The sequence below is a fragment of the Alligator mississippiensis genome, chromosome 1 (assembly GCF_030867095.1).
Source record: "Alligator mississippiensis isolate rAllMis1 chromosome 1, rAllMis1, whole genome shotgun sequence".
In the NCBI taxonomy this organism is placed as follows: Eukaryota; Metazoa; Chordata; order Crocodylia; family Alligatoridae; genus Alligator; species Alligator mississippiensis.
In genome coordinates this window covers 455,136,940-455,158,087 of record NC_081824.1, presented here as the reverse complement: position 1 = coordinate 455,158,087, position 21,148 = coordinate 455,136,940, and positions in this window count along the sequence as shown.

Genomic DNA, 21,148 nt, shown 5'->3' with positions numbered 1-21,148 from the left:
GCGAGAATCTCATAGAGAGAAACCATATACACCTTTATTTATATTTGTCATCCTGCAATAAATAAAGCTATGTATTAGACAGATGATAGCATTTTAAACCTGACTGGACAAAACACTAGAGACAATACTGGATCTAATAGGCCCTTTTAATTTTTTCTATAATTCTGTGATAAGCAAACAGACATCAAAACTCTGACTTGACATATCTAATGAATGGTGAACAATCATAGTCCATTTCCTTTGGATTGTGTTTAAGGAAAGGTATAATTGGATATATTAGCAATTTACTGCATGTTGCTTCCCAGTTGAATAGAGAAAAAACTGTGAATACACTGGTAAATGTTACAGTATTTGTTACCTTAATTACAGTGGAGCTGTTCAAAGGTTGACTTTTCTAAGTACTTTCAAATCCTTACATTTATTTCGATTGCCTTAAAAATTGGCGTGCCTTATTGGGGTTGCAGGATAGTTTTAGTGTCCCATATGAAGGTCTTTGGACCCAGGCATTCCTGAGGTATAGCCCCCAACCCACCAAAAAAACACAGCTTTTCTGAAGGTTGTCAGAGATACCACCAAAGTTTTTTGCGTAGACCTGAATATCAAATCATGGTTTTAACTGTGGCCCAATGGTCTTAATTGTGTGTCAAATCTCCTATCTAATACACGGTGTGCACTACCCCTTGCAAAATTGAGAATGTTAATCCTAAGAGACTCTCTCTAGGTAGATTTGAGCTTAACTCAAAAAAAAAGAAGAACCGAGTAGCCAGCAGGCTGTCCATCCTACCACCTTTCACATGAATAGAATGGGTCAAGGGTTTATGGCAATGATTCTCAACCCGGGTGTTGTGCAATATTAGCACTGTTAGGTGTACCAATTCCTACATATGATTCTAATGGTAAAAGCAGAAATTTCAAATAGGAATAAGTAATATCAAAAACTTTCTGACCTGTTGTGGTCTTTCTGAGTTCTTCTGAGCAGAACTGCTCTATTTTTCCACTGTCAAAAAAGCAAGTGAAAGCTATGAGCTAGCACTTTTAAGGGGTGTCTTGAGTCTAAAAAAAGGTTAAGAACAACAGTTACATGATATAGCTTTTGAACCTTTTATATCCTGGCCTAGTGTCAGCTCAAATCCAACCCTTGGGGAGAATCTACAGGGATATGAGAAGAGAGAAGACACATTGCTTAAATCTGCCTCTGTTGAGGTTTCTACTTTTATGGGGCAAATTTAAACTGAACACAGCAGAAAATGCAGAAGGTAGTGAATTATTCTCACATGAAATAAGTCACACATGAACAAGCTTGCAGGGAAGTGAGGGGAGTCAAGTAATAGAAAGGGGGGTTGGTGAAGACATGGAGATTATAGGAAGAAGGATAAATAGGAATGAGTGATAAGGAAGGTTAGAGAGTTTGGATGTTCAGGTCACTGAGAAGAGGTAGGGTCTAGAACAAGTGAGAGAGGGAGCATCTAAACATGCTATTAGCATATTTATTGCTCCTGGGCACAGCATTTACATGTGTGTCTGGGACCACAGCACACTGAGCCAGGTCAAAACAGCCCCAACTGGCAGGGTCCCAAATATTCACATGATATTGTACAGAAAGGACAGGGTGTGGAAGAAAGGGGGAGGGGTTGCGCTCTATGTCAGTGAGCAATATACATCAACCCTCATCAAGACAGAATCCAAGGATGAGGAAGTAGAAGGATTGTGGGTTAGGCTACATGGGGGGCAAGGAGAAAGGGATTTGGTGGTAGGGGTCTGCTACAGACCCCCACACCAAGGGGAAGAAATAGATGCGGGGCTCCTGAGGCAACTCTCGGAGACCATAAAAGCTAAAGAGGAGGTAGTCATGGGGGACCTAAACTACCCAGACATCTGCTGGGAGACACAGACGGCAAAGTCCCACCACTCACACAGGTTTCTAACCTGTGTACAGGACCTCCACCTGACACAGGAGGTACACGGTCCCACTAGGGGGAATGCCATACTGGATCTGGTATTGGCAACGGGGGATGACATGGTAGGGGACCTCCAGATCGGTAGCCATCTGGGGAACAGTGATCACCTAATAATAGAATTCACCATAAGATGGCGAGTGGGTAAGGTAACTAGTAGGGTGAAAGTGCTAGACTTTAGGAAAGCTGATCTCAATGAACTCAGGTGATTAGTCAAGGACGCACTGCAGAGTAGGAGTTTTGAAGGGATGGGAGCCCAAGAAGGGTGGCTGTGCCTTAAGGAAACGATCCTTCGGGCACAAAGCAAGACGATCCCCAAGCGAGGCAAAAGAGGGAAAGGGGCCAGGAGGCTTCCCTGGCTGACCACAGAAATCTGGGGCCAAAAGGGGAGCACATAAAAAGTGGAAAAAGGGAGAGATCACCAAAGACGAATATACCTCCTCTGCTCGTGATTGTAGGGAGGCAGTTAGATGGGCCAAAGCTACCATGGAGCTGAGGATGGCATCCCAAGTAAAGGACAACAAGAAATTGTTTTTTAGATATATTGGGAGTAAAAGGAAGACCCAGGGAGGAATAGGACCCCTGCTAAATGGGCAGAAACAATTGGTGACGGACAGGGGGGACAAGGCTGAACTCCTCAACAAGTTCTTTGCCTCAGTGTTCCTAAGTGAGGGACATGACAAGTCTCTCACTGGGGTTGTAGAGAGGCAGCAGCAAGGCGCCAGACTGCCATGCGTAGACCCTGAGATGGTGCAGAGTCACTTGGAAGAACTGGATGCCTTTAAGTCAGCAAGCCCAGATGAGCTCCATCCGAGGGTGCTGAAGGCACTGGCCGACATCATTGCAGAGCCACTGCCGGGAATATTCGAGTGTTCGTGGCGCGCGGGCCAAGTCCTGGAGGACTGGAAAAGGGCCAATGTGGTCCCCATTTTCAAAAAGGGGAGGAAGGAGGACCCGGGCAACTATAGGCCAGTCAGTCTCATCTCCATCCTTGGCAAAATCTTTGAAAAAATTATCAAGGCTTACATTTATGAGAGCCCGGCAGGACAAATTATGCTGAGGGGAAACCAGCACGGGTTTGTGGCGGGCAGATCGTCCCTGACCAACCTAGTCTCTTTCTATGACCAGGTTACGAAACGCCTGGACACAGGAGGAGGGGTGGATGTCGTATACTTAGATTTCAGGAAGGCCTTCGATACGGTATCCCACCCCATACTGGTGAACAAGTTAAGAGGCTGTGACTTGGATGACTACACAGTCCGGTGGGTGGCGAATTGGCTGGAGGGTTGCACCCAGAGAGTCATGGTAGATGGATCGGTTTCGACCTGGAAGGGTGTGGGCAGTGGGGTCCCGCAGGGCTCGGTCCTTGGACCGATACTCTTTAATGATTTCATCAGCGACTTGGACGAGGGAGTGAAATGTACTCTGTCCAAGTTTGCAGATGACACAAAGCTATGTGGAGATGTGGACACGCCGGAGGGCAGGGAACAGCTGCAAGCAGACCTGGATAGGTTGGACAAGTGGGCAGAAAACAACAGAATGCAGTTCAACAAGGAGAAATGCAAAGTGCTGCACCTAGGGAGGAAAAATGTCCAGCACACCTACAGCCTAGAAAATGACCTGCTGGGTGGCACAGAGGTGGAAAGGGATCTTGGAGTCCTAGTGGACTCCAAGATGATCATGAGTCGGCAGTGTGACGAAGCCATCAAAAAAGCCAATGGCACTTTATCGTGCATCAGCAGATGCATGACGAATAGGTCCAGGGAGGTGATACTTCCCCTCTATTGGGCGCTGGTCAGACCGCAGTTGGAGTACTGCGTGCAATTCTGGGCGCCACACTTCAAGAAGGATGCGGATAACCTGGAGAGGGTCCAGAGAAGGGCCACTCGTATGGTCAAGGGCCTGCAGACCAAGCCCTACGAGGAGAGACTAGAGAAACTGGATCTTTTCAGCCTCCGCAAGAGAAGGTTGAGAGGCGACCTTGTGGCTGCCTATAAGTTCATCACGGGGGCACAGAAGGGAATTGGTGAGTATTTATTCACCAAGGCGCCCCCGGGGGTTACAAGAAACAATGGCCACAAGCTAGCAGAGAGCAGATTTAGATTGGACATTAGGAAGAATTTCTTCACAGTTAGAGTGGCCAGGGTCTAGAACGGGCTCCCAAGGGAGGTGGTGCTCTCCCCTACCCTGGGGGTCTTCAAGAGGAGGTTAGATAAGTATCTATCTGGGGTCATCTAGACCCAGCACTCTTTCCTGCTTATGCAGGGGGTCGGACTCGATGATCTATTGAGGTCCCTTCCGACCCTAACATCTATGAATCTATGAATCTATGACTCCAATTATTTTAATCCAAAGAAGCAAACCCCTCCTTCCTAAGTATACAATTTGCATGGGTGGATCTCAGATTTTGAAAAGGGGGTGCAGATGGTGTAGTACATCATCACAGTGTGACACATTTTTCCCAGTTAAAAAGAAACTAGAAACTTTACTAAAAGGCTAGAAGCCTAGGGCTTTATTATTCTGTTTTTTTAAAAAGGCAAAAAATACTACCATACTTTTATTGGAATGTGCATTACTTTGCTGTATCATATATTATGCATAAAAACCAGAACAAACTAGACAATAATCAAAAGATGCTGTTCCATTAGTCCTATAGTCATTAAAATTAAGTGATTATCTCCTTTTCAGATTCATAAAGCAAAATCTGGCATTCTTGAGCATCTTGACAGTGCATCCAGTGCTTCAGTGAAACTTAATTCCACACCTCAGTTAATGTTCATAGCTAGAGTTGAAAAGAGTCTGCAGGGTTGCAGAATAGGAGCTACATTACCAAGGATAACTAACAGATAGCAGAATTGCAGAAGAAAGGATAGATGAATTAGTGGAGCATCAAGGCCATTAAAAAGGAGGGAGGGTCATGAGCTGTGGAATGAAGAGTTTAAAAGGAAACAGGTAGATTCCAAGGAGCCATGAAGTCATGAGACTCCCTCACTGCTGCCTGAATAGAAAGGTTGCTGCCACTGCCAGGTAGTTGGTTTTAAACTTTGGGAGGAACAGGAATCACAGGGGGGTGCAATGGCACTGTATCTGGATCTATCCCTGGCAACTCATGTAACTCAGGTGTGCATTGTTTGTACCATAAATGCTAATGATAAAAAAATTCTCCTCTACTTAAGACACACTCTTTTTCTTGTCAAGAATTTTTGTCTGGCAACAATGGATACAATTACACTCTCACACTTTGGGTTTGCTAGTTGTCATCTGGGGCTGGAAAGAAATATTTTCCTCTCCTGTGGCTTTGGGTGCCAAGAGGTTTCCTGGACTTCCTCACAACTGCAGTGTGTTATTTATAGCTGAGGCTGGGGATTTTGACTGGAGTGTGCCAATGCTCCTGCTGCAACTTAAAAATGCAGAGGTTCCTGACTAGTGGGTCTGTCCCAGGAGCATTCAGACAAAAGAATCCTGAGCTGCACCCTGGGGGCTCTGGGGACGGGGGCCATGTTTAAAAGCAAAAAACCAAGACAATTTCTCACCTGCAGCAGAATACATGAACCGGAAGGAGCGAAGATTAGAGCCCGCACAGGTTACAAGCCGCGCCTTTATCCAGCTGAAGCCGGCAACGTAAGGCTGTACCCAGCAACTGGCAATGTGAAAGGAGTAACGCTGCAGAGGAAGGGGCCACAGCAGACCCAAGGGAGACATGTCATCCTCCCAAATGCTCCCAGGTACCGGGTACAGGAGATGGGTTGGTGGTGGCGGAGCCGAAGAAACTCCCCAGGAGGGGTGTCGAGGGGACCCCATCGGACTTTGACAGTGGGGACAGTGGAACAGCCCAATAGGTCATCCAGACCCTTATTTGGGGGGGGGGGTTCAATTTTCTTTTCCCCTTTTTGGTGGGGTGGTGATAAGGCATGTAGGCCTCATTAATTCAGATCTCATAGTCTTGAAGGGCCCCGGCATAGGGAAGTGAGTGTGGCCAAGGAAGGCTAGCGTTGCAGCTTCCTTCCTTCCTTTTTTTTTTTTTTTTGTTCCCCGTCTTTCTTTGGTTGTCCCAGAGGGGGAAGAGACCAGGTTTACGTAACTAGTTGGCCTGTGAGATACCTCAGTCAAATTATGCACAGGACACAAAGCCCGAGGGAGGCATCAAGGTCAAGGAAACATCTACACAGGAGGGACAGCTGCTGCAAGACCTGGTGTCCTGCCAGAGGTTGGCGTGAGGTTGGGGTGTATGGGGAGGTGGAGCCCCACGAATGGCCGTCAAGTGGAGTACGCACCCCTGAGGGGCCTTCAGCGGCTAGCCGCCCCACTGGTAGTACATTCAAAATCATGGCAGGAGAGTTTGGGAGTGGCCACCAAGGCAGTATAGACCTACATCAGGGACCACACAAAGCATTGGTATATCCGTCAATGGCTGCTTGAGTCAAGGTGGCGTGCAAATGGGCATTCAAGGCCAGGCAGGCACAAAGTGTTGCATTGGCCGGGAACTGACTGGAAAGCCTGACTTCAGGAGAACAGCACAACATGCAACCGGTGGCCATGGCACCTCCAGATGTGTTGGGGCAGAACTTGCAAGCCCTGACACAGATACTTAATGCTCAATAACAAACGATGGAGCATCAGCAAGATTGGCTAAAGCACGGTCTAACCGCATTTAAGACACCTAAAATGATGAGAGAAGATGACCCAGAGACCTACATTGAGGCGTTCGAATGACACACTATTATGACCGGCCTTGACAAAGGATATTAGGTCAGTCAGCTTGGGGCCCTCATGGTGGGCAAGGCCCAAGCTGCATACTGGGCCCTCCCCAGAGATGAAGCCCATGACTACGACCTAGTTAAGGCTGCCATCCTTTACCAATTAGAGATCAACCCGGAGCACTATAGATGACTGTTCTGGGACAAAAAGGGGCTGGAGGAGAAGTGGCCCAGGCTCCTTTTGCAGTTACTATAAGATCTTTTCAATAAATGGATAAACCCTACATCATGCGACCATGATACCCTGGCAGACCAAATACTGTTAGAACAGTTCCTCAATGACTTGGAAGAACGCACGCAACACTGGGTATGCCAGCACTCTCCTCACAACTGCAAAGAAGTGCAGAAATTGGCAGAAGTGTTTGCAGCCTCAGAGGTTAGCTACTGTCGTGAAAGGCACAGCTCTGCCCCTCCAGCACCGAACCCCAGGGAACCAGGGGCCTGACGAGGGACATGGTCTGTTTTCACTGTGGGAAGGTTGGTCACTTTTCTAGAGAGTGCCTGAATAGCCCGTCAGAGAGATGGCACCCAGATAGCTCAGCTAGAGGATCAGCGGAGGGACGTAAAGAACAAGCCCAGACTGAGCCCATGGATTGTAGCTTTGTTACTGGTGGAGAGGGCACCATATGGGACTGTCCAGTGGTTAAAGCCTGGGTTGGGGATCACCCCGTCCAGGCTATCCTGGACTCCGGGTGCGCCCAATCCCTAGTGAGAGTGAGCCTTGTCACCTCCCACCGAGGTCATGAGGCAGAACTGGTGAAGGTGTCTTGCCTCCATGGGGAGACCAAACGAGTTTGCTGTCAGTGGGTACCCCTCCGAGTCATGGAACACTGGGGGGAATTGCTGGTGGGCTTAGTACCTCGTCTGACCTGTGACATGCTACTCAGGCAGGACTGGACCACTATATATGATACACTAGAGAGGATCCGAGATGTGGAGACTAGGCATAGCAATATGTGAAATCATGAGGGATAGCTTGGGGAGCTCAAAGATAGTGAAGGGTCAGCAAATGACGTGGACGAGCTGAACCTATATGAAGTGACCAGTAGCCGACAGTTCTGAGAAGCACAAGGGGAAGACTCTGAGCTTCAGAAGCTAAGGTCATTGGTCTTGAGCACCTCTGACCACCAGGCAGCATCTTTGGAAAAGGTGCCCCAATTTGAGGTAAGAAAACAGCTCTTATATCGCGTTCAACCTGGGAGGGTAGGGGAGTACGAGAAGGCACAACTCGTGGTATCCACCCATTTCTGACATTGCATTTGGTGGCTCACCCATTCCAACCCCACCGGGGGATACATGGGGTGAGATCATAGAATCATAGAAGTTGGGTCGGAAGGGACCTTGTAGATCTTCAAGTCCGACCCCCTGCCTGGGCAGGAGGGAAACTGGGCTCAAGTGACCCCAGCCAGGTAGGCATTGAGCCGCTTCTTAAAGACCCCCCAGGGTAGGAGCCAGCACCACTTCCCTTGGAAGTTGGTTCCAGATCCTAGTCACCCTAACTGTGAAGTAGTTCTTACAGATGTCTAATCTAAACCTACTCTCCAACAACTTGTGGCCGTTATTCCTTGCTATCTCGGGGGGCGCTAGGGGAAACAAGGTCTCCCCCAAACCCTTCTGGTGCCCCCCAGTGAGTTTATAGATGGTCACCAGGTCCCCCCTCAGCCTTCTCTTGTGAAGGCTGAACAGGTTCAAGTCCCGTAGCCTCTCATTGTAGGGTCTGCCCTGCTGCCCCGGATCATGCAGGTGGCCCTTCTCTGGACCCTCTTAAAGTTGTCCACATCCCTCTTGAAGTGGGGTGCCCAGAACTGGACATAGTACTCCAGCTGTGGCCTGACCAGTGTCACGTAAAGGGGGAGGATCACCTCCTTGGCCCTACTTGAGATGCACCTGTGGATGCACAATAAGGTCTGGTTAGCCCTGCCAAGATAGAACCATCACTAGATATCCCACTGGTTTTTCTGGCCAGGATTAGGGGAGGATATAGCATGACATTGTGTGGCTTACCCTGAGTGCCAAAAGGCCAGGTAAGACCATCTGGTGAAGGCCCCTCTCCAAGCCATGCCAGTTATTGACGTGCCCTTCTCAAGGATAGCTATGTCATCGGACCACTTCCCCAGGGCCGGCCATCAGTATATATTGGTATTCATAAATTATGCTACTTGGAGCCCAGACGCCATGCTTCTGTGGGCTGTCACTTCTCCATGGATTGCAGAGGAGCTTGTTAAGTGGATCACGAGGGTGGGGATTCCCCAAGAGATCCTCACTGATCAGGGGCATAACTTCATGTCAGGAGTGTTACGGGTGATATGCTGTACCTTACAAATAAAACATCTGCACACCTCAGTGTACCACCCACAGATGAACGGGCTGGTGGAACGACTCAATGGGATGATAAAGAAAATATTGCAGTTATATAAGGGGGGATTCCTGGAAATGGGATCTCCTCCTCCGCCTTGTGTTGTTCGTCCTTAGAGACACCTCCTCAGAGTCACTTAAGTATTCCCCCTTTGAGTTGGTGTTGGGACACCACCCCAGAGACCTATTACAAGTCTTGAGAGAAGATTGGGAACAAGACGCTGCGGACACATAGATTCATAGATTCATAGATGTTAGGGTCGGAAGGGACCTCAATAGATCATCAAGTCCGACCCCCTGCATAAGCAGGAAAGAGTGCTGGGTCTAGATGACCCCAGCTAGATACTCGTCTAACCTCCTCTTGAAGACCCCCAGGGTAGGGGAGAGCACCACCTCCCTTGGGAGCCCGTTCCAGACCTTGGCCACTCGAACTGTGAAGAAGTTCTTCCTTATGTCCAGTCTAAATCTGCTCTCTACTAGCTTGTGGCCATTGTTTCTTGTAACCCCCGGGGGCGCCTTGATGAATAAATACTCACCAATTCCCTTCTGTGCCCTCGTGATGAACTTATAGGCAGCTACAAGGTCGCCTCTCAACCTTCTCTTGCGGAGGCTGAAAAGGTCCAGTTTCTCTAGTCTCTCCTCGTAGGGCTTGGTCTGCAGGCCCTTGACCATATGAGTTGCCCTTCGCTGTACCCTCTCCAGGTTATCTGCATCCTTCTTGAAGTGTGGCGCCCAGAATTGCACGCAGTACTCCAACTGCGGTCTGACCAACGCCCTATAGAGGGGAAGTATCACCTCCCTGTGAGACCCAACCTCATATCATCAGGAATTCCAACGCAGGGTACAACTAGCCTGGAACCTGGCCAAGGCCGACTTGCAGCAGGCGCAGCGCCACCAAAAAGAAAGGTATGATACCCACACCAAGGAATGGGAGTTTGAACTGGGACAAAGGGTGCTGGTATTGCTACCCACATCCCTGAGCAAACTATTGACCCAATGGCAGGGCCCCTTCGAGGTGATCCGAAGGGTGGGCCCAGTGATTATGAAGTCCACTGGCCAGGTCACCTTCGTGAGAGACAAATATACTACGTTAATCTCTTATGTGAATGGCACCAGCCCAAAGGATGGGTAGCCTTCACAGAGATAGAGACTGAAGACTTGGGCCCACAGGAGAACACCCAAGAAACAAGTAGAGCTAAAGCAGAGAGCCAAATCTGGATAGGGGAAGAATTGTCCACCATGCAAAAGTACGAAATGCAAACTCTAGTTAAAGAATTCAAGGACATATTCAGGGAAGAGCCCGGATGGGCCCAGGGCACCTACCATCCTATACAGACACCGCCAGGGTCCCTAGTATGGGAAAAGTGGCAACAGATACCCCACCACCTCTCTGACGAGATACATAAAGAAATCCAGAAAATGATAGAACAAGGGGTTATACATCCTTCCTGAAGTCCGTGGAATAGTCCACTGATTCTCGTCCCTAAACCTGATGGCTCCTTGAGGCTATGCATTGATTACCAGTGGCTGAATACGATGGTGGTCTTTGACGCATTCCCCATGCCCCACGTTACGGAGCTAATTGAACATATCGGCAATGCCAGATACATCTTGACCTTAGACTTGGAGAAGGGGTACTGGCAGATCCTGGTGGTGCCCAGGGATTGGCCTAAGACCACTTTTGGAACACCGTGGGGACTGTACAAGTTTGCCCACATGCAGTTCGAGCTTCATGGAGAGGCCGTGACATTTCAGCACCTGACGGACCAAATCCTGGCCCCACATACCAAATATACCGCCACATATATCGACGACATTGTCATATTCATGCAATCTTGGGCCCAACACAAAGGAGCCCTTCGAACAGTGCTCACAGAGCTGAGAAAGATGGGCCTAACGGCAAACCCAAAAAGTATTCACTAGCCCAAAAACAAAACAAAATACCTAGGGTTCCTGGTAGGCCAAGGCACAATCAGGCCTTTAGCAGAGAAAGTAGAAACCATCCGTAAATTCCAGGCACCACAAACTTATAAACAACTCTGATCCTTCTTAGGTTTGACTAACTATTACCGAAGGTTTGTCCCTTGATTCTCCGAACTAGCAGCACCCCTTTCAGAGGCACTGAAGGGGCTACGAACAAAAGGGATAATGTGGACAAATGAAATGACACAGAGCTTTGAGTTACTGAAGAAAGCCCTGCGTGAGGATATGGTGATACACGAACCTGACTTTCGTAAACCTTTCTCATTACAGACAAACATGTCAGAAACAGCTGTGGGAGCCATGCAGACGCAAGAGGACACCAGCAGAGAAAGATCAGTCACCTACGCCACCCAGAAGTTGCTGTCTGCAGAAACACGATACGCCACCATCGAACACAAATGTTTGGCAATACACTGGTCAGTGGATCACTTCAGGTACTACCTAATGGGAAGGGAGGTCACACTAGTGACAGACCATGCCCCCTTGAAGTGGCTGAGGACAAGTAAAACCAATAACGCCCATATCACAAGGTAGGCCCTAGCCCTTCAACCATTTAAATTCTGTATATTATACCGGCCAGGAACAGATAAAATAACAGCGGATTTTCTATCCAGATGCGGCAACGATACTGGATACAGTGACAGCAAACAAAATCCAATGGGAGCACCTGATAGGACAGGTAGGACCCCAATACATGAAATTGAAGTGCCCCAAGGCAACTTAAGGGGGGATTATGTCCCAGGGGCATTCAGACAGAAGAGCCCCGAGCCACACCCTGGAGGCTCCGGGGACGGGGACCATGTTTAAAAGCAAAAAAACAAGAAAATTATTCACCTGCAGCATAATATACAATGCAGCAGGAGTGAAGATTAGAGCCCACATGGGTTACAAAGGGAGGTGGAGCCCCACAAACAGCTGTCAAGCAAAGTACCCACTCCAGAGGGGCCTTCAGTGGCTAGCCTCCCCACTGGTAATATATTCAAAGTCATGGCAGGTGAGTTTGGGGGTGACCACCGTGGCAGTATAGACCTACCTCAGGGACCACACAAAGCATTGGTACGTCCGTCAACGGCCACTCAAGTCAAGGTGGCGCGCAAACGGGTATTCGAGGCCAGGCAGGCATAGGGTCTTTTTCCTCTACTCAGGGGCACCAATTGCCACCTTTGGGATTAGGAAAGGATTTTACCTCATAGTCAGATTACCATGGCCTATGGGGAAGTTTGCCCACCTCTGAGGCAGGAGGTGTGGTCCTCTTTCTTGAATCTCTCAAGTGTATTTATTCCTGTCCTTGCAGTGTCATAACATTGACAGTGCTCTTGTCCCCTTGCTGTTCATGTGGCAAGCTGGGGTGTTCTTCATGTTTTCAGGCATTGTATCTGGTAGTTATGCAAGAAGTTTGTTTGTGCAGTTTTAAGAAGAGATTTACAAACGCTTGTCTAGGGCGGTTTAGACGAGTGTGGTCCTGCCTTGAGCAGAGGGTTGGACTAGGTACCCTCCTGAGGTCCCTTACAGATCTAGTTTTCAATGATTCTATGATTCTCATAATGTATGGGGGTGTGTGTGTGTGTGTGTGTGTGTGTGAGTGCACGCGCATGTGTGCCTGCTACACATAAGGAAAATAGAATAGAAAACTGGTCCTTTAACCATTAAGTCAAGGCCTGAAGCATTTGATCTGAAGGAATATGACATTAGAATTACTTGGGCCTTTTCCTTTGGGATCCAATTCTGCAAAGCAAAAAGTATTCCCCTGAGGTGCTGAAGGGACCCTTAACTCCCACTGATTTCAATAGGAATGAAGGGGGGAAGGAGAAAGGAAATATGAAACTTCTTTTTTCTCTCCTCCTGTTATTTGAGTTTTATGATTTCTTTTTCAATAAATCTGATTAGGCTTAAAAGCATCTCTGTAGGCCACTGTGATAATATACATTGGAAAAAGGTAAGAAACATGGTTATTAGAAAATTAGAATATTGAAATTTATATTGATTCACAGGCTAATCAGAGCAGAGCATGCATTGTTCGTTACAGATTTCAATTCAAATTCCAAGTGGAAATATCATCTCCGAGGTTTATATGCCTATTTTTTTAATAGGCTCAAAGCAATAATACATCTTTAATCAAAGGAGCTCAATTTCACACGTTATAGTGTAATAACATTTGGCACTAGAAATTCACTTTCAAATAAATTAACCTGATGCACACATATTAAAACAAGTTTAGAAAGCAGCTGTTTTGAGACATTTTTTATTTCTTAGTACCATTACCCTTCCAAGGCTTTGGAAGACCTTCCAATATTCTTTGCATAGAGGTTGCCTGCGATACTTCTTACTATCCCACAGGGACAAATTCTGTAATTAAAAGGATACTGATGTGAAATATTAAGAGTTTACATTTTTACCTTAAAACAATGGCAAATAAGGAGATCAAGAAGATCCTCAAAAACAAGGAAAGTGACAATCATCATCTCTTCATGAGAAAAAAATATTCACATTAAGAAAAAACATATATAAGAATGGCTGATACATCTTCATATAGGCATTAGGCAATAGGTGTGATATCCAAAAGTGTCAGAGCTCACTCCCACAAATAAAAAGCAAATATGCTGGGTATCTTGGCATCTGACCTGATTTTTCTCATGAATGCTGAGCACCTACAGCAATGGACTAAGGATCCTAAATTTATACAACTAGTATTCTTGACCCAGATATACAGGCATAAATGTCTAAGATATACAGGAATACATTTAAGTCTTTTGTGGCCTCAAATGATTCCTTTGAAACACAAATGATGCTTTTTTCATGTATATGGAAAAGCTCTAAGTTGTGCTGTTTTCTCCTGGTTTCCACAGAATCATACCAGTATTAGAGATGGAGTGTAGCACGTTCTGGCCACAGCTCCCCAATCCTGAATGATGCTGATATCAGCTCTTCATTGGCCAAGGATTTCTTATACAATTGGGGAAGCTTCAGGTGACCACTTAAGACACCATGACCACTTAAGACACCGTGAGCAAGGCTGAAGATATGGTCCCTGCAATCTTTAGCTTGCTTTCTGACAGATGCATAATTTATTTGACACCACAGCCCTTATCCTCTATGTTAACATGTCTTCCTAATTCCCAAAACATCAATGCATCACTTTAGAGAATCAATAAACACTCTAAAGCCAGAAGAAAAACAATACTTAGTGAGTAATTTCATCAAAATATGAGAAGTTAAAATGACCTTTAGGATGGGTAGATTTTACAAAATCTATTGGGGAGCCATAATATTCCAGCATCTTTCCAAGACAATTCTGAAGGCTGGAAGTTGAGTAGCATAACTTCACTCCAATATATTATTTTAGAAGCAGAAATGAAACCTTCATTAGTTAAAATGGGAATTTAATCAAGCGCCTTACAGTAACACATTGCTCCAGGCTATCTTTTTTTTAATACTGACTCCAACTGAGTTATTTTTAATAAAAGGCCCCCAGAACAAATATTTTTCTTCTTTGATTTATAACATCATGCAGGAGGCAGGGGAATTTTTTTTACCCAAACTTCAGCATTATCTTTTCTCTTCATACACTTCCCTACATCACTACATTTTCTGTAGGGAAAATAAACACAACAATTAACTAAAAAAAATTTCAGTCTCATCTAAATGTAGACTGATACATCACATGCTTACTTTATTTTTCACCTGTTAAATTACACTGGCTGGGAACACAGCCAAGGAACAACTGTTGGCATTGTCACTCTCTGTAAGGAGAATGTAACATCCCCAATCTTCTTTCAGCCAAGGAGAGGAAAATATCTTACAAGCAATTAAAGAGAGGACACAGATTAGCTGGAAACCCAACCCATTGCTTTGTCTGTTGGGAATAGCTAAACCTAATAAAGCTGGAGGATTGGTTTGGATGCTCAACAACTGATTCAAGGAAAATGTTTTACCAGCAGATGGAAATATGAGGACTGTCCAACACATGTAAATGCTCTCAGCAAAGTCCCCTATTGTTTCTTACCGGGAAAAAGTACATGCCAGACAAAACAGACTATTTTAAATATTCTGTGATATGGAATTCATTCTCCAAATATGTAGGAAACGTCTAGACTAACTACACCTTTTCTAAATACAGACTGCCCATAGAGTTAAAAAAAGAGGGCTAGTTTCTGCCCTAGGGTATGTTCCCTTGTAAACAAGGCTTAAATACCCTACACAGAGGGTGTGTCTACATGTGCATTTAAGCGCATCCAAATTTAATATACATTAATGCACATTAAGTAGGTTTAGGCAGGTGTCTACAAGTGCAAATGTTAAAGCACATTAATGTTGTGCATGTGGACTGACTTAGGACTAAAGTTAGTCCTAAGTCAGTCCACACACACAGCACTAATGCACTTTAACGCATCTACACATTTGTTAATACGCTTTAACTATTTGCACCAAAATTTGATAATAGCCTAAATTCACCTTTTTTAAAATGCATTAAGGGCATGCACATGTAGATACAGACCTTAATACCCCTTAAATGTAGGCTAATGTGCCTTAAAGCATCTCATGTAGATGCGCCCAGAAGATCTCAACACATGAACCTCTCTTGCCATCCAAATACAGTACCTCTACCATGGTGTGACAGTTCCACTCCAGTTCTTCTTTAGCACCAGAATTGACTTGATTGGATTTACATAATTATATACATATTATGTTAAATAATGGACAAAAGTTAACCATGGTTTGGTAAGGTAAACATTTCTGCAGTTCTAGTTTGGAATGGCAACGCATTCAACTAATGGTGGGATGGGAGGAAATATTTATTTGTAAGGAATCCCCTGTAGTTCAGTGATAGAATCCTTGTTTACCATGCAGGAAACCTGGGTTTGATTCCCAGACACTTATACCACTACAGCCATGGAAGCACCGAACATCTGGACTTAGTCTGGTCTTTGGATTCTGTTAGTGGCCTAAAGGGAGAATGGAAAGTCTGGGCAACCTCCAGTCCTCCAAAAAAAAAATTCCTGCCTAAGCATATGCATCGAAGGTCTGGGTGGCCCTCAGGCATACACTATGATCCAGGAGGATCAAAGGTTGCCACATATATTTGTAAAGCTTTCAAATACAGATTGTGAAATCAAACTCTTGGAAGACAAGGGACTGAAAGAGAAATCTGAAGTTAAATTTGTGGTCCTCTTAAACTGGGATTCCTCTTCATATCCCTTTCAAATAGTAAACACTAAATATGCTTAAGTGTGGTAGGGGGTGCATTTTAATTACAGGGTTTCCCGAAGAGCCACTCTAATTCAAATGTCTCACCGTCACATGTATTAAGCATCCTGCATTTTAAAATAACCATGGGGATGCTTTAACTAAATCTCAGTCAATAAAACTAAGTCCAATAGACGTGATTAATCTACTCCGAGTGTGCTCCAACAGGTTCTAATTACAGCACATCGGAGCACGTCTGTAGGCACCCTAGAAGTCCATACTAGCTCCCACAGAGCACATTTTCACTCAGGATTTACAGAGAGACTAAAGGAGAAGGGCACACAGCTTTTACTATGAGTTAATCACCTAGCTCATCTATGTTTTGATTCTTAAAACCACTCAAGTCAATAGCAATACTCCCAGAGAGCGCAGAGGCACAGGATCTAGGCTTTGGAAACCCTCATGATTAATGTATTTGCTCCACTGTGCTACTATGTATACAGGTCCTGTATCAAAATTTCTGATTTGAAAAAAAACAGGCAATCCCCACTGATAGAAAATTATTAATTTATCACACAACATTAATTTGCAACATATGCAGTGCATAAGCTAGGGTAATGGCGTTGGTTAAAAATGATAAAAAATACTACATGCTATTCAAATCTATTCTATTAACTCAAATACAAGGATTAAAAACAAATAAAATGTATCTATATTGTATTTCTTTAAAAATATGAATTCCAAAGTGTACTATGAGGTCATATTAACAAATTACAATCATAAGCTATATTTGGATTGTCTTTTGGATCGTGTGTGGCTTTGAACAGGCATTCAAATGGGTGAAGAAAGCCAGTGATTTCTGAGATCTCTGCTGCATTTCATATCTTATTAAGCACAACTACTTTTACATATAATTCCTGTGAGAATAATATTGTTTCATTTTTAAGTATAGTCTCAGTCTATCCACTTGCAAATAGATCTGGATCAAGAGCATTACACACGCAGCTGCCTTGTAAAGATTGTTGAAGATAAGCGCTCAGAAAGGTTGTAAACAAGTCTAACATAACTGCATTGTTATTGTAAATACCTCCGAGCTTTGTGTGAAGCGTTGGCTTCATTAAAGTCACTGGGAGTTTTGCCATTGATTTTACAGAGACCAGGATTTTATCCCATTTGTTTTGTTTAATGCAGTGTGGTATGAAACATTAGCACTCCTGCTAGTGCAAAAAGTGCTATGGACCTTTGGACTGAAGTCAAGACCTCCCCCAGTCAGTACCTCGTACAAGACAGCATTGTACTCAAAGGATCTCATGGAGTAACTCAGAAGGAAGAGCACTACCCAGGAAAGCACCAGTTCCACTTCCCAAGGCATGCTCAGTGGAGGGTAGGCATGTAGGAACCAGGCCTAATAGTGTTTTGGCTTGGGAAATGTGATGAGATCACAGCCTGAAATGATAAGCTCTAGATGCAAGCTTGTCTTGGCTAGGAGACATTCTTTGCATAGTTTAGAGATATGAATGTTTTTTCAAGTGTTCATAAAGTCACTGAATGTCACACCTCAGGGGATATTACCCACATCTTGAGAACTGTGTGTGTGATGTCTGTGTGTGTATCTGGGAAAAAATATCTCCAGTAAAGTTCAACCAGAGGCCATTATCATGCACCCTCCCTCCCCCATATTCTTGAAGGCCTTGATTCAAGAAGTATGTAGGCATATGCATAATAGAACGGTATAGAGAAAAATTATTCTGTTTCATGGAGGAGCCCTGTATTTTGAAATCTGGTTTCAAGCTGATTGGGATGAAAATGGGAACATTTCAAAAATCTCCATGAAAGGAAAACCTCAGGGCCCCAGACTAGGAGACAGTTTCAAAGAAGGCTACCTTTCAGTCATAATGCCTAGAAGCCCTAAGGCCCCCAGCCATGGAGTGGGTTACATAACAGGCATTTCCAGAGCTGTGGAGACTCAAATCCCTAACTCTGGAGTAGTCCACCTGTCTGACTGGCCTGCAGCCCTGGAAGTCCTTGAGTCCACAACTCCTGAGCCCTCTACACTGGGGTAAGTTTTGGACAAATACCCCTACCGGCTGGTGCACTTATTTGAGATTTCATAATTTAGTTGAAAGTTGCAAAAAATAAATTTCCCTGAAGATATTCATTTAAATTAGGACACTTCCTGTGGAACAGACCTTTGGATTAGAAAATAAGATACCATACATGCATATAAATGTGGTGACATTTCCGTTTAATTAGAAGGACCACTGTACAAACACTTGTTGTTAATATCAAAACAAGTCTGATTCCAGACGGCTGCTAATAGTGAAATTAAAATATGATGCACAGATGATGCACTGGGCTGACACTGCCTAACACCTGGCTTGTTTCATGCAAAATCCAAAGGGTGAAATTCAACCCTGTGCAGAAGGACAGTAGTTGGTCTTCTGTGTGGTGGCGAAGGGCTAGGGTGGGAAGGCACATGCCCGGCAGGTTGCACACTTGGACTGTATGCAGCATAGGCTGCACACCAGGAGAAGCAGTCCACCTGGGGTCTACCAGGTCATGCAGGCAACCTAGCCCACATGCACACCACAGGGTCAGCCCACCTAACCTCCACTACATATGCAATCTGGCAACCTAGATAGCCTGGCTCCCCCTCTACCCCATGCCCAGCCCAGCTCCTCTCCCAGCCACAAAAGTGGCCTTTTCCTGGCTAGGCATGAAACCCAGGCAGCCCCCTCCTCCCCGCCCCCATGCCATGGTACAATACAGAGTGATGGCAGCCCTCTCTGGACCCCCTTCACTGTAGTGCCTCCTCCCCACACAGGAACAGCGATAGGAAGCAGAAACCAGAGATGAGTGGGGGGGCCCAGAAATCCTGGCCACCATACCAGCAGGACCAGTAGGAGAAGTGGTGGCCAGGTGGGACCCCACAGGGTGCATGTTAACCCCTCTTTGTTGCATAACTCCCATGGGCTAGCCAGCTGGCCAGCCCTGTATTAAGGGATGCAGAGTATTGTAGAAAACTGGGCCTGCGCTTGAAAATCAGACACCTATGATTCTGTCCTAGATTTATTGTTTGCATTCTTAAATCATTGTGAGCTGTCACTTGACTTTTCTTCTTTCTTCTTATCCTAATAAATTCCCATTGAGACCTATGGGAGAGAAGCCCTATATAAAGGACACCAGTATTAGTGTCAGTACTAATACGAGCTAATATTATTGGCAGTAAGCAGGATGTAGGCAGTGCGTAATCTTCGTGCTGACGTTCTGCATGATGATAACTTTTACCAATCCACTTGCCATCCAATCCACTTCTTGAACCATCAAATGCATAAAGCAGAGGCCACTTTTCATTGATCAGTCCCATCCTGGGCAAATCCCCATAATCTGCTCACATCCTTAAACAGTAAAGGTTGCTTCTTCACACATTAAGGTGCTGCAAAAGGTCCCTCTGGGTCATCTTGGGGAATGATGAGTCACTGGAAAGGAGGAGCATTGGCCTCCCAAAAGCCCACCTGTCTATCTAATTCTTGGACTTCAGTAGAAGGTCCAGATGAGGAGGAGTTGACCATATGATACCAGTCACTGGTTGCTGTGCTGACAGGAGACCAACCCAACCCCACATACAACCTTAAAACCAGAAGGGCAGACAGCAGTGAGCTGTCTGCACAGCAAGTCTCCTAGCACACTTCTAGACCACTCTGACCCCAACACCATGCCTTCACTCTGCTCTTATTTCCTGTTCTTGCAACACTACGTTTGGATTCTGCCCCTTGGCTTCCTTCTGAACATGGGCAACTGGTGCCTCCTGAGTCTGGGGAGGCACCAGATTTCCAATGGGGGGTGGTCCCTCAGCAGCCCACATCACTGATCCATCAGCAAAACCAGAAGTGCACTTTGGTGGCACTTCTGGTTTCACAGCTGGCTCTTCCAGGGGGTGCACCTGTGTGCACCCCCTATGCGGCGTCAATGTTTCTGACTATGACTCTGCTTCCAGCTGTGGCATGATCTATGTATTCCTAGCCTTGGCTTGACCCATAGCTTTCTGATCCTAACTCCTTGACCTTGGTTTGTGCCCAACCACCACTCTGGGTCTCTGACTCTAACCTGTTGTCCATATCTTCAGCATCTAGATTCTGGCTTGAACATGTTTTGTATCTGGCATGTGGTGGTAGGGCAGGGCGGGAGGGAGTTTCCAAGGGCCTGATGGGTTCCATGGACCAGATAAGTTTGATCCCCCCACCTGGTTATAGCATTAACAAGTCAGAAATAAATGGGATAGGAAACTGGGAACACCTGTCAAGAGGAGCTCAAACTTAGTATGGTGATTGCCATTATAAAGCCACATTTATCAGCAAGTACCACTGGTATTTCAGCTACTGATATCCCATTAACGATTACTTATATCCCATTACCATAGGAGGAGAACACTTTACAATGCCCTATTCATCCTTAGCTTATCCCTGTAAGAGAGGGGTATCCCTGGAAGAAGGGGAAGTGCTATAAACTAGATTTGGCAGATGGGGAATTGAGGTAGAGAGATTAAGGCACAGAACCTCAAAGGTGTCTAATCCCCATGGATTTCAGTACCATTTGAGCATCTGAGTCAAAGTGATAAGCCCAAAATCATGCTGGAAGTCACACAGTGAACCTGGGTCTCCTGAGTACTCAGGTACCACATTAACCATTGAACCTTTCTTTCTCTCACATCAGAGGTTCTCCGATATCTCACTTATTTGGGATCATAAGAATAGCTATTATAGTAACCATACAGCTGTTTTTAAACATTTTGGGATGCTTATTCATTCTTCATAATGATACCAAATATTTCCTTTCTATCTGTGACACTGAGAGATAAAATGACAGAATAACAGAACAGTTTCCCATCCCACCGCCCTATTCCCGAATTGTCTA